General features: G+C 39.4%; 1 protein-coding gene across 2 annotated transcripts in view; it reads left to right on the top strand.

Annotated features, from left to right (window-relative positions):
- The window catches only part of ZNF407 (zinc finger protein 407), a 413,038-nt gene that overhangs the window by 135,448 nt on the left and 262,485 nt on the right, over positions 1-15,105 (top strand). The gene's annotated exons all lie outside the window — the stretch shown is intronic.

Here is a 15,105-nt window from a genome sequence, read left to right as displayed (position 1 = left end):
TCAAAACTGTTATTATTCTCATCTAGTGAATACATCTCTCCCATTATAGGTTTTAGCTTTAGATGTTTGCCTTGCATTTTTTATGACTTCCATCTCTGTTATCTTTTTGATCATTTGGTATTCATCTATAGTAAGTTTTAATATCCTTGTCTGCTAATTTTAACATCCTGTCTGTTTTGGGTTGGTTGTAGTTGATTAATTTTTCTCCTTATGTGAGTCATATTTTCTTACTTCCCTGAGTGGTAATTTTTCATTTTATTCTAGTTGTTACGAATTTTACTCTGTTGCTAATACTTATTTTGCGTTTCAGTACATATTCTTGAACCTTGTTCTGGGATGCAGTTAACTCAGCTGAAAAAAGTTTCACATTTTGTGCTTTACTTTTGAGCAGATTCGAACAGTGCTTAGTTTGTAGCTAATTATTCTCTACTGCTGAGGCTGACCTTTCTGCACAGGCTTGCAGAAAGTGCTTCTGTGTGAGCACTGAGGTGTGCTGTTCCTTCTGATCTTTTCTGTGTGTTCCTACATTGCCATTGTGTAGTTTCTTCACACATCGGCTTGATCAATAATTAGCTGAATGCTCCACGCCTTCCCCCTGTAGATCTTCAGTTCTCTGTATGTGTAGGGTCTCTCTTCTCTGTACTCTGTCCTGTGAATTCCAGCTGCTTGGTTTTTATGCCGTCTCATTTCGTATCAAGTCAGGAACTCTGCTCCTCTCCAGCTGCCTTCCCCCACCTCGTTACACTGTCTGACAGCTGTCTCTCTCAGATCACTTTCTTGGCCTGATGTCCTGTGTCTTAAAAATTGTTATTTCATGTATGTTGTTAATTTTTTAGTTGTTTCACTTGGGGAAGGGTAAATATCACTCCGTCTTGTAACTTCTGATCAGTCAGACATTTGGAATCACTGGGATGTATATTACTCTGTGTGTGTGTGTGTGTGTGTGTGTGTTTGTGTTGTGAATAAAGTTAAGGGATTCCTTACAGGGATTTGGTCTTACACCTCGATGGGAGCTTTTCAACCAGTCTCTGTAAGGTGTTGTCATTGCATCTGATGTTGGAGGTTGAAATGTACAGGGTAGGCTGTTGAGAAGTAAGGAAGCATGTACATTAGGGGGAACAAGGGTAAGATGGAACCCACAAGCATGAGCTGGAGCCCTGGAGGACAGACGGAATCCCCTGAATGTTTTCCCTGTCTCTGACATTGGGGGCCAGGAGGGCTGGTGGTGGTTTTTGCAGCAGCTGGACTCTTTGTCTGTTGCTTAAGCATATGCAGCTGTACCAGGAGTCAGGGAGGCTGACGGAGGCCCCTGGTTGTGGGGAGAAGAGTTTGTTGTTGCCTTACGACAGTCAGGTGATCCTGGGGATAAATGACAATACCTGTGAGCCGTGGCTCCACTTCTGCCCTCTGTATGTCTCACCAGACTCTCTCCTGGCAGTCCCCACATGGGTACCTCTTGGGCATGGAATTCTGGGAAGTGTGGTTTGGTCTGTCCGTGTCATCATGTTGCAGAGCCCCAGGACCCTACCCTTGCCGAATTTGCACCTGTGTACATCGTCTTCACCTGCATGTAATATCTCATCTAGACAGAAAGGATGCTCTGCTTCTACCTAATGTGATGCACAATCCAGTAGACAGTCAACCTTGACCCATCCCTTGCAGAGGACACACAAGCCAGTTTTCATCTTTGAGGGACATTCATTCTTCTTCTGTGTAATTCACATTTTCTCTTTGCTGTCTGTGACTGAAATAATGAGTTGTAAAAGTAACATTGTTAACACATCTTATTTTAGATACGGGGATTAAAAAAGGGAAAGAAAATAATCCTGAATTTATTATTATTTTAAAAATTTCTGAGTGTTTCTTATTTCAGTTGGTTCACTTAGTTCATTTTATTATAAATTGTTATGGGAAGTAAGTCACCCAGAACTCTTATTAATTGACACTTCTGCATCTCTTCAATGCAGCAGTAATTGATGATGATGATTATCTCCCTGAAACACTCCATGTTTTTGATATGCCTGATGAATCATTAAATAAAGATTAAATTCTGTTCTATAAAAATTTATTATTAAATGCATTCTATTGTGTTCTAATTTTTTGTTTAATTATGTTCCTCAAAAGATATTTATCTTAACTATGTGTGAACCTTGATGTAAGATACAGATTACCCTTATCTGCACATATCTCATGATGGTGTGTTCATGCCAAATGAGTTCAAAAGTAGATTATATCATTTTGAAATCTCAGTTTTTGGCTCTTATTTATAAATAGCTCAAAAAACATTGGTTTGGATAAACATATTGAATTGGTATGACTAGTTTCAATTCATTTTCACACAAATTGCAACTTGAATATTCTTGTTAGCCAAATAATATTTTGAAAGTAATAAATTCAAAAGTCCCCCAACTCAAAATTGCCATTAAACCACAAGTGCCTTTACGAAGTCTTGGAAATAGTGCTTTTGGACAGTTTAGCACTTCACACGGGCTCCTTCTCTAATGGAAATTACCAAAGAATATTTCTTACTGAGTGTTAGATCATGTGTGAGGCTTTGAAGCAACTGTCTGCTGGCCCTTGTGGGCTCAGCCATTTCCAGTTTCCTCTCAGACAGGACAGGAACCAGGGAGTGGTCACCACCCCCTCCCTGACGTGCCTGAATTTCACGTTATTGTATTGTCAGTTTACACAAAATATCCCGGAAGAAATTTGAAGACAAATCACATGTAAAAATGGAAATCCCTTTTTCTGTGAATTTATTGATTGCTGTTTTACTCCTTGACATAAACACCCTCGTGTATTATAGCTCTTGCACATTTAATCAATAAAGACAATACCAGAATTATATGCTTGGATAGGAAGAGACTCTTAATTTATTAATAGCAATCATTTATTGAGACTTACTGCATTTCTTGCAGTATCTAGGTCCTTTACTATAGGTTTCTATATACTGTTTTACAGAAGTATTTCCATTGCTGTATTTAATTTCATTATACCCCAGTTTCTTATCTGGAAAGTGAGGTCAGTAATGCCGTATATCTGATAATCCTTGGCAAATGTTTATTACCCTATCTGGCACATAGTGTTCACTCTCCAAAATGGTATACTTTCTTAGTTTTTATTTTTTGCCCCTGGCATAGCCCTGTGAGGAAGTCTTCACATCCTAGAAGGAAGACCTGGGGATTCAGGGAGTCCCATGCACCGTGCAAAGCGCCAGTGCTTGTGCTGGGTCCTCTTCTTCCTCCTGTTCTTGGAGGAACCCTAGCCTTCATCATCACTGTAAAGACAGCTGACAGTTCCTGAGGGCTCGCTTGCTCCCGGCACTCCCAGAAGCCCCGCCACACTTCCTGTCATGTCATGTCACAGCAGCCCTGGGGAGGAGAGGTCGTGTCCTCATCTGGTCACGGTATGGCTGGACTCAGCCCCAGGCTGCACTCTGGGCCTTGGACTGTGCTTTTCCCTAGGGTGCTGCACGTATTTGGATTTCTGTTGACCGTATTAACAGTTTCCTTTCCCAGGATTATATCTAACAGTAACTGGAGCTCCCACCCTTGTCTGCCACCTTCAGAGGGGTTGAGGTAGCTCCAGGTAAAGGGCTCCTTGGGAAGGTTTTCAGTGTGTATAGCTCATGTTCAGGGTCTTCTGTCTCACCTCTTCCTTCCTTCCTTCCTTCCTTCCTTGTCACACTGGGACCGTTTGAACATGTCTAACAGTGTTAATTTTTGCTTCCGCTTCTACGTAGCATTTCACTGGTTATGGAAATCCTTATTCTGTAGTTTATCACTAATACAGTTGTTTACTAAACTTATTGTATCTTTTTCAAAATGTAGGTATCAGTGATTTCATTTTGCCTTACATTTCATTGTTATGATCTGAACCAAGGTCAAGTTACTGTTAATTTCAGACCCTAGATTAGACCAGCTTTTTGCCTCTCCATTTCAGCATTTTAAAAATATCCTGCTTAACCCGTGTTGTTTCTTGAACTCAGAAATAAAATACACTTACATTATTTATTTCCTTACTTGTTTTGGCAGGAGACTTTTTAGTTAAAAAAGCAAACAAACTAATGCAGCAGACACCTGAAATAAGGCCTAATATCTTAATTATAATTTATAAGGTGAAGAGTGAAAGAACGATTTAGTGATCAAGTACGGTATATGGGCTGTGATCAGACAACCTGTGTTCCGATCACAGCTCTGCCATTCACTAGCTGTGCAACCTCGGAGGAGTTACTTAAAGTAGATTAAGTTACTTAAAGTATATTTAAAGCTCCTCATGCTTTTCATCCATCAGTTAGGTTGTTTTAAGGGTTAACTAAGTTGGTAGATGTAAACACTCAGAACAGAGGTTGGCAATCTCCCTCTGTACAAACAAGCAAAACAAAAAAAATACCTGAATATGTGATTGCTTTCATTATTGTTAAGAATGTAGTTAATGTTGGGAAGTCTACAATGTAATATTAAGGTTTTGGGGGTGTAATATTTATAGTTCTGACAATACGAATAATTGTGTTAATTGACAAGAGCGGCTCTAGAAATAAGGAGTAGTGACTTGCTGAAGGTCTCCCCTTCCTCCTTTTTGTAGTGCAGGAAATGGTGTGTAAGTGTGTTTGTGTTTGTGCCACTACCTCATAGTTTTCTCAGAAGGCCGTTTCTGATTGCTCTCGCTAACATTTTATAAAATCTAAAAGCTCACTGCTGGTTTTTGGACACAGAATGCTTACTCTCAGGAGACATGTGACACTTAGAAAAGTCTTTGTTTCTTGTGAATGAACAAAAATTTCCAAGTTTTGTTTCTCCATGGGGATTTTCAATAAACATAATAGCATTTATTTTCATGGAGAAGCAGAGCCATATAGGAAAATTAAAATTATAATTTTAAAGGATTCTTGGTAATTCTAAATTTTGGGATGTTGATAATTTGTTTTTGAAGGGAGTTTCTTTATGTAAAATTACAAGGAAAAATATTTCAAATGTGGAAGTAGTCGGTTCTATGTGGTGATTATAACCAAAAAAGGCAATAGCATTCTGAGAAATTATGCCTTAAGATACTTCAGAAACAATGGAAGACATACTTGGTCTGGCCTAGCAATGATTTGGTGAAAGAGTTTGAGAAATGTAGTTTTTAAGTATTATTTAATACCTGTTAACTTCTGAATTTTGGAGTAAACAAATATCATGGAATTGTAGATTTTTCCTTTATTTGCAAGGTAAATTTTTGGACAGATTAGAATTCATTTGAACTTCAGGTTTTTCTGTGTTCTTGTAAGTTAATGTGCTCATTTATAGGTAAGATAAGTGGATGAGAAAAATTTTTCCATGAAGTCATGGTTGAACAGTGTAATTGGAAGCTGCTTTCAAATATGTTGACGATGATATATAATGTATTTCATTTTATGTATTACGTAAATGAAGGTTTAGTGCTTCACTTAGGTTTTTAAAACATTGTACAACGTATTTTACGTTATCACACTAATATTAGCATGATCTTGATTTCCGACGCTTTGAGGGTAAAATCTTTTATTTTATCTTGATTTTTGTTGGTAATAAAACCAATGCAGTTTATCTCAATTGGGTGTTCATTTAATAATGATCAGCATCTTTATATTTATTTCTAAGCATAATTATACTTGTTAACTGACTGTACATATTTATTTTTGTCTGACCTGTTTCACAGGTCATTAATTTTTAGTTTGTACCTTCAACATAAGATAAATATTTTCTTTTTAAATATTATGAGCACTTTTCTAATCTTGGTGAGTTAAAAAAAAAAATCTGTCCAATATCAGCTACTTGGTTTTTCACTCATTAGTTTAGAAAGGTTCGTACTCATTTAGAACAGCGTTGAATATACTGTAATGATTTTATTTGTGAACCCTTTTATTTCTGTAGTTTTTCTTTTTTCTTGTTTTCCATGAGGGTATAATCTTTCATTAGTCAGGGGGTGTGGAATGGTGGGAAGAGCTTTATATAAAGGTCACCAGGCATGAATCCTGCTTTTGCATTTTCAGCTCCTTTGCCACATTTTCTTGAAAAAGTCAAAGTCACTTATCTTCTCTGAGCCTCAGTTCCCTCTTCTCTCGGGTTGAGCTGATAATGCCTCCACCACTTACTCATTCGGTTATGTGGAGCCATTGAGGAAACATAAAAAATGCTGTGTAAAATATGAAGCATCATTTTGCTTCAAAAATTTTTACTTATTATAGAAAAAGAAAGAATATAAATCATCTAAAACTAGATCTCATATCAGAGCGAATTTGCCTGGTATTTGCTTTTCTTTATATATATTTGTATGTGTATATGTGAGAAAACAAAAATGCACATACATATATATACATGTGATTACATTGTCCCTTTTAAATCTAATATCTCCTGAGAAACATTCTGTATCTTTTATTGATGCATAATATTCTAATAATGCCACTACTGTTGCACACTTAGGGTGTTTTCATTTTTTTGTTGGACTGTTTTTTTTGGCCTTCATTTAAGGTTCTTTCTTGAGGGTACATCCAGAAGTTGGAATAACTGGTCCAGAATGACTATTGAAGACTAATGTTTGTTTGCTTAGGACTTGGTGCTTCATTCAGTTCAGACAGGGAAGCATAAAATGTTTGTGAGCTAAGCTGCATTAGGAACATATTTATAGGAAGATTGTGTGATGGCGGTATATAAGGTGGATTGTAATGGAGAGCACCTTGAAGCTATAGCACTTCAATAAAATGGTTTGGTCTAGCGTAATTATAGTAGAGAGAGAGAAGTACGGTCTTGAGAGGGAGCAGTTGTGAAGAAGCAGTTGATGACTTATAAACACGAGAATATGATTATTAAATTGGGAAGCTGGTACAGTTGGTAGAATTAGGGAGGTCTGGAGCAGCCCCTTAGTGAGGGAAGATCATGACTGAGTGTTGGATATGTTTTAAGGTATCAGCAATTCAGACAAGAAGAAGGGCCCTTGCAAAGGCCGTGGGTGGAGATGTCAGTCACTCACAAAGAGGTTATGCACCGGAGCCCAGGAATTGAACTATACCTTTGAAATAAGACTGTATACGAATAAAAGTGCCACCGTAAGAGGATGAGAGGAGGAACCAGAATCGACAACAGTGAGAAGCAGGAAGTGCTCAGAAATGGGTTAGAAGAACTTGCACCAGAAGCCAAGTTATTAGAGTTTAAGAAAGTAATAGTGAGCAGTATGTTTACACCTTAATGATTCACAGAAAAGAATTATCTGAATAGAAAGTTTTGCTTCTATAGATAACATATGATTTGTTTTCAGAAATGTATTTGTCTACCACTCGAAAATATATTACAAGGTATTGTAGAATAATGAAAAGATACGATTGATTGTTATGACGAATGCTCATGTACCAGTGTGGCCATTACAGTTGAGATCCTCTCTGTTTCCTTTCCTGCCTGCCATATGGTTATTTATTTGTGTTCGTTGATTTATTTCCTACCTTTGTATATTGAGAGGGCTTGGATTCAGTGATATTCCAAACAGCAGCTGTCATAGCTAGCATCTAGGTCTTGCCTTGTAAATACCACTCCTTACTCTAAGAAACCAGGGCCGATCCAGGTCTACAGCAGGGAAAGGACATGGTGAGCCCGGAACATCTTCTGCTAGAAAGTAAGGAAGAGCCTGAACGCTAAGAGGAGTGATGTCAAAAGGACATAGAAGCCAGCTTTAAGGGGCTTCCATTGGCCAATTTGGGGATAGTATGAGAATTACAAAGCATAGTTATGATAATTGATTATGAAGCATGGCATAAAAGTGAAAATCCCAGAGTCCATTTAAAGTGCTCTTGAAAGAGAGCTAGAGAGAGCAGATGAGACAGACAAGGGCAAAATCCTGAGGTTCTTTATAGAAGAATGCCAGGTAATAAATGTCGAAGGTGTGATAGAATTAGAACACTGCCATCCTGCAGCACTCCTTGTAATCACTGAGATGGGTAAGCTTCGTCAGTGAGCCCTGCAGCCGCCGGGAGCTGGTTGTTAGGAAGCAGGATATTCACACAGTGTCAGCTTCTAGTGGCCACGTGCATTCCTTGGCTCCTGGTCCAATTCTTCACCTTCCAGCTGAGCAGCGTAGCATCTCTGTGACCCTGCCCTCAGAGTCATCCCCTTTTCTCTGCCTCCTTTCTTCTGTCTGCCTCTTCCACTTCTAAGCACACAGATTACATTGAGTTCACCCAGATACTCCAGAATAGTTTTCTTATTTTAAAGCCAGCTGTTCAGTGACCATAGTTCCATTTGCGTGCCACGTAACCTAACAGGTTTCACGAGATGTAGAGGTGGACATCTTTCAGAAGCCGTTGCTCTTGTGGTGTAGAGTCAGTAGGAGAAATGCACACTTACTGCAATACTGAAAATCTATAATTCATCTGTCTTTTATACTGATACCATTAAATAATTGAAATTATTGTAAAACTATAGTATAAACATAATCTATTCATTTAAGGATGTTTTCAGAGTGGTAATACCTTATTAATCATAAAACAGACATATCAAGCAAAATGGTAGCAATTTCTATATATTTTTAATAACAAGGGGCATTTGCTCCAAAAGTCAAATCACATTATAGATAATATATTTTTGTGTATCTAAAACTTGAATGATGACCGTGTAACAGCCACTGTGTCAAGTAATGCATTTTTATAACTTTCTGAGATAAGTGTGATTATCCCCACACTACAGGTTAGGGAGCAGAGCATTAGTGTGATTTAAAGAATTGTGCAGGATCACGCATATGGTAAGTGGTAGACTCAGGATCTGATCTCAGTGCTGCCTGACTGCAAAACCTGTGCGTTATGAAGTGTGAGCCCAGTCATTTTTATGCCCCAGTCTTAAAATTCCTCTGACTCTACGGCGGCATTTTCTAAATCCCGAAGACACAGTTCTAGGAGATGTGCATAGGTCTGCTCTGAGGAAGGTACTTAGTGGTGAGCAGGTGTAGAGAAAGTGGTCCAGTCCTCCTCCCTCGCTTGGTGCCCAGCGCTCACCAGCGCCGCCCTGACTCGAAGTCTGCAGTGTTTACTCTTCTGATCTGGGCCTGTCCAGTCTTATTCTATACCACCCCCCATCCCTACGTCTTTGGGTAACATCTCTGTTAACATTCTGCGGAACAGTCATCTGTAGGATATTTGGCAATGTTGAGAATCTGGATAAAATCTAAAGTTTTTGGCATGATTTATAACACCCTTCACAATGAGGATTCTGCTTGTTTTCTTTGTTGTCTCAAATTTTCACTTAATTCTCTAGCAATGTCTCTTGACCTTTCTCTGTTATTTTGTTCCAAACTGTACACCCTGTTTCATGCGCCTGGAATCTGTGCCCACAAGCCAGTTTAACCATTCTGCTCCCAGACTTCTTTGGAACTTTTCTAGAAGCTCCTGCTGTTTGTTCTCTACGTACCTGCTACCTCAGTCATTGCGCCTGACGCTGTTCTATCGTCGTTCATCCTTCTCTGTTCCCTGCTTAGGTCTGAAGGCTATTTATTTTTGGGTCCCTGCTGCTTGCTTATTAAAACATGTGAATCTTTTAATTAGTGTTTGAAATGAATCACACTGAATGGCGTTGTAGTTCCTGTGAACGTAGTGTTCCTGTACAGATTCACAGAAGGGTAGGCCTGCTCTTCCTGCTAACTTGGTGCCCAGTACTCGAGAGGCACTGGCCAGTGGGATGAGGTAGAATATTGGGGGTGTTCATTATTTCTTAAACCTTCGCACCTGGGGCGCTCAATCGCTAAAAGTGGCAAAGGTTTATATGAGGCTAAGAGTGTGTCAGGCGCCAGGCAGTAATCATGTAACCCTCATGACCACCATTCCATCTTATGTGAGAAGGAACCAAAGGCACCTCGTTAAATAACAGGCCTCAGTTTACAGAGAGAATTAATGGTGGCCCAGGGATGGAAACCCAGGGAGTTTATTTCCAGAGTTATACTCCTTAACTGTCGATACCATCTTGGTTCCATCTTACTTCAGAGGGAAGAAGGTTGGGTATCACCTGTGAGGTATTCTTCCCGAGTGTCTGCTGCATCTATATTAGCACCTGGAGGATTACTAGGAACCCTGAGTTCTGCACCTGGTAGGAAGGCGAGGGCCTTTTGTAGAGGCCAGAAGGGAAAGTGAAGGGATTGTGGTGGAGGAGTAGGTCCAAAGCGTGACTTGGTTGCGCAAAGCACAGAACGGTGGGCTCTTTTATAGGGCTGCCTCTGAAGTTCTGACAGCAGACACAGGATTACTGGTGATACAGTTTTTGTGTAGATTTGCTTTCTTATGAGATTCTAGGATTTAGGATATATGTATAAACACTTTGAAAAAACCAAATATGAGTTTCTTTTAAAGATATATCAAAATTCAAAGTTTAGACTTTTCACTCATTCAGGCCATTTTTTTCTCCAAGTTGGTTACAATTTTTATTTTTACCATTCAAAGTCAAAACTATAAAGAGGGACAAAACAGAACCTTGGGTTGCTGGACATTTGGATATGTGTGATGGCCCATTATTCTTTGCTTGGTGCTATCGCTCAGTTGTGGAGTGCATTATTCTTTCTTGGCCCCAGCCGCCTTGGGGATTGGTGTAAACAGAAATGGGTATCGAATTTACATCTCAGGTCAGTGGCTTTCACATAGGTAGGCACTGTTGTTTGACGTGGTAGACTTGTCAGATCTTTGCGTCTTGATTTCTAGGTAGTCTTGCTGCATCTGCTGAAATTTCATTTAAGTTGTTATGCATGTCAGTTAAGATGCTATCTGAACTGGCTCAAAGGAATGGAGGCTTTCAGAGTTGAAATCCTTAAACGATTTTTTTTCTAGATGTAACTGTGTCACGGACACTATTCTAAAAATAGCAGTACTAATATTAGCTATTATTTATTAAGTTGTCTTTATCTGCTTCTCATGCCACATCGTGTTTATGTTGTTTTATTTAACTCTCTCAAAACTCCTACGAAGTATTGCTTTTCTCATGTTTCAACTGAGGAAACTGCTACTCGGAGAGTGTTCTTAAAATTCTCAAAGTTACAGGAGCCGTAAATGGCAGAGCCCTGACAGGAGTCACCTGTTCTCACTTGTACTTGAAGTGCTACCGGGGGGACAAATGCTGCGTGGTCAACCCAACCTGAGGAGTTAACCAGCCTTGACCAGGAACATGGCCACAAGCGTCTGCTTGCGAGGGCTTTGTTTCTTGTTCCTCAGGTAGCCTTGGCCGGCTAAACTTGCAGCTTGCTGTTGTTTTTTAAAATTTTCTGCTTCTTCAGCAGTGATGAAAAACTGTCAATTATATTCTTGTTTGGTCCACTCAGCTTTTCACTGTGTGGCCCCTGTGCTCTGACAAGCTGTTTGCGAGGTGTGTGGCACTGGTGTAGAGGGGGACCAGCTGGGAGAAATGGGTGGATTACTACAGATCCCTCATTAAGACTAAAAGGATAAGTGACTGTGCACGCATCATAGTCAGATAGTAATGAGTTCTTAGAAATTTTCTTTTAACTTATTGTGTTTAGATTTTAACTTCTTAGCAGCAAATGCACTTTCTTTCCTGTAACCTATAGTGCCTACATGGACCTGATCATCAGAAATTTTTGAGGAGTTGGATACTGTATCTTATAGGCCTGTCTTTTAGGAGTATCTGACCTTATTCGACAGATGAGGTAAACAAACAACATAAAAATTCAGGGAAGCTGCTGTTGCTGCTGCTGCTTCTCTTGCCTTGAGTTCAGGAGAAGCACAGCCTGTGCAAACCTGACTTTTGGCCCCTGAGTTGGGCACCCTGCCTTGCACTGTGTGAGGTGGGAGTGCAAGGGTGCTGTGGCTCTGGGTGTCTCCTGCTTTTCACGTCCTGTTCTCTGTAGTCACGGTTTTATATTGTATTTGCTTTCATAGGTGAGTCAGATAATCTTTCGTGACTCACGAGTGAAATAATTCTGCAGTGAGAAAATCTGAGGGGCTGAAGGAAGAGGTTTGTATTCTATCTCCATATAGTGTAAGAAAAATTATTTTAAAATTAGGAGTTCAAATCTGAAATTTTTGTACTAAAAAGTAGAAATCTGTAGCTAGTTTGCAAATGCTACTGTTGTGCTGTTCTTCTGACACCAAAAACAATTTCAGATGATGCTGTTTCAGGCAGTTACAGATACTTGGAGATCAATCATACTTTAAACAGCACTACTTTTTATTATCTCAAGGTGTTCCTTTAGATTGTTAGGCACTTGCCAGATGGATAGCTTCGGAGTATATATTTCTAGCATGAGTCTTGCCCTTGAACTCAAGACCGGTAGATTCAGCCTCCTGTTAGAGACCCGTCTTGGATGTCAGTGGGCTTCCTCATTGAACATGTCCTAAAATGGTGTTCTCCTTCAGACCAGCTCAGTTTTTCCCGGGCCGAAATCTTTGATGCTGTCTTTGATTCCTCTCCTCCAGACTCCATGTGCAGTCCCTAGGGAAATGTTTGGTTCTAATCACAAATACGTGTCTAGAATTTGACCAGATCTCTTCTCTGCCGCTAGCCCTCGGTCCAAAGCACTGTCACCTCTTCCTGGATTATTGCAAGGGCCAGTTAGTTCCTCCCTCTCTCTGTGTCCCCGCACCGCCCCCTTCCCCTGCCCCCGCAGTCTGTGCTAAACAGAATGACTAGAGGACTCTATTAAAATGCGAGTCCCGCACATCTGTCCTCTGTTCGGACGCCTGCGACGCTTTCCTTCTCGCTCAGTGCCAGCCCAGGCTGTGTGGCCTAGGAGCTTGGTACCTCCCCCAGTGCCCGGCCACCACCTCGTCCCTCCTCTGCTCCGCATTCCACTGCGGACGGCCCCACGGGCTCGTGCCCCAGGGCTCCGTGGCTGCCCTTCCTTCTGTGGCCTGCTGCCCCCTGCTTGGTGGAATACCCAGCTCGCCACCGCAGTCCTGAGCCAGCCAAATGTAAAATGCTGATCCCCTGCTGAGGTTTCAGCTCTTCCTTCTCTATTTTGTTTTTTCTCCCACCACTTTTCTTCACTCTTTAAGATGCTTTGTATTGTAGCTTTTGTTCTTGTCATCTGTTTGCCTCACTAGGTTTTATGTTTTCCAAGGCAGGGACTTCTCTTTGTTTGATCACCTGTGTACCACAGTTGCCTAGACCGTTCCTGTCTAGGGTAGGCCCTGCTTTTAGCACACGCATTAGCTTGTGCACACATGGTTAGGGGAGTCCGTGCGGGAGCGTGGCAGGCTGAGTGCTGCTGCTTCGTCCTGATGAGAAGCCACAGGTTATAGAAGGGAGACTCCGTGAAGACGCGACTTTAACTGTCTGATTTTGCATCCTACATGCAGAACCTGCCCATGGCTGGTACATAGTCACCAGTGAATGAGTGGAAACAAGCAAAGTGTTAAGTCACGTGTGCTCATTGGGAGCAAGGCATTTCAGTTGCATAGCTTTTCAGATTCAGGATTATTTTTGTTTTATTTCTGGTGCTATCTAGATTATAAATTTTCCAAAACAACCATTATGTTAAAATATTAATACTCTTATGGTGGCAGTGAAGGATAGGCTCCGTTCAGTAAACACAAATTACTGGCAATCTTATTATCCATGGAGGTTGGTAAGTTTATTTTAGTCGGTCATGCTTGGCTTATATTGTTTCACTGCGGATGATGTTGAGACTTTTACACGACACATACTTTAGTTAGACCAAATTAAAAGAATTTATAGTTACTTTATGTCGGGTTTTGGATGAATAAATATTTTGCATTTGACTACAACTGAGCTGTGTTTTAGTATTGTAAATTCTTCCCCATAATAATAAATTGTTATTCCTCTGGATAATTTAGTATTATAGACATGCAGCAGATTATGTCAGAATGTTAAATTATAAGAAGCAGCTTTCCTTCTCTGTGTACTTTAGTTTGTTCCCCTGTGCAGTGTGATATTTTTGTTTTACTTCTTAAACCTGAAACATTTTAATTAATAAAATTTTTGTCTTTTAAAAGCTACACTGTGGTTTCTAGGCTCAGATCTCTTAAATTATACTTGGTCATATAAATAAGCTGTGCTTTGCAACTCTGGGTTCTTAACCTTTGCTCTTTGCTATTAGCTTTATGTTTTTTTAATTATAGGAAAATAGAGGACAGTAGGGAAGTTATGACTTAAATGGACTGTTGTTATTGCTGTATTCTTTTTTAAGGAAGTGAAAAATATTATTTATTTTGTTCAAATCAAACAGAAACAAATATAGAATATCTTATACTGTAATTTTTGTTAAGCACTTAACATCATCACAGTTTGATTCTTTGTATGTAATGATCATTTTTTCATTTTATGGATTGGTGGTATGATTGGTTATTTATAGTTGTAAAGCATGTGTTGTCCATAATTGTTACTCAGTGTAGAGAAAAGAATGAATGTTATTTTTAGTGTTATACAAATGCATTACTTGAATAATGGACTTAGTCATTAAAAAAATACAAACATAATATTTTAGCCTCAAAACTGAGGTTCCCTAATATTATATGAAAATAACCAAAATAGACCAGACATGAAAAGGAGCATTCACATTTTGGTCTTGGCTTTTGACACACATCTCTTCCATAAGACCACAGTACTTTATAGTCTTGTGTTGCCTGTTTGTGCAAACACGTCCAGATGAATTCAGTGTTTAATGGTAAGAATCTTATAACATGCCAATTTGATTTGTAGCCCTTTATATCATAGAATGCTAATTAAAATCATATTTTTGCACATGTCATGCCTTTCATGTATATATGCAAATAGATTCTGTTGCCTTTTAGCTATTAGTAACTTTATGAAGGACAGCTGTAATACATGATTAACAAAAGTGTTTGCAAGCCCCTTTTACACTGAAACTTACAATAGTAAAATTTTTTTGCTTATCAAGAGAGCCATTTTAGTCTGATGCTTCTGAATGAGATCTAAATTGTTTTAAATACTCACACGACGTAATTAAATTGTGTTGTACTCTATATATGCAGAAGAATGGTGCACTGGCTCCTGATTCCTGTCCATTTCATATCTATGTCAACAAAATTAAATTAAGTGATCTGATTTGTATGTAAAATAAGATAGCATGTCAGGTAATACTTTTTGCTTGTTTTAGTTATTGATACCTTCTGGGCACTTAAGAACC

This window comes from Neophocaena asiaeorientalis, unplaced genomic scaffold, assembly GCF_003031525.2.
Source record: "Neophocaena asiaeorientalis asiaeorientalis breed wild unplaced genomic scaffold, Neophocaena_asiaeorientalis_V1.1 scaffold124, whole genome shotgun sequence".
Lineage (NCBI taxonomy): Eukaryota > Metazoa > Chordata > Mammalia > Artiodactyla > Phocoenidae > Neophocaena > Neophocaena asiaeorientalis.
This window is presented reverse-complemented; position numbering and strand designations above follow the sequence as displayed.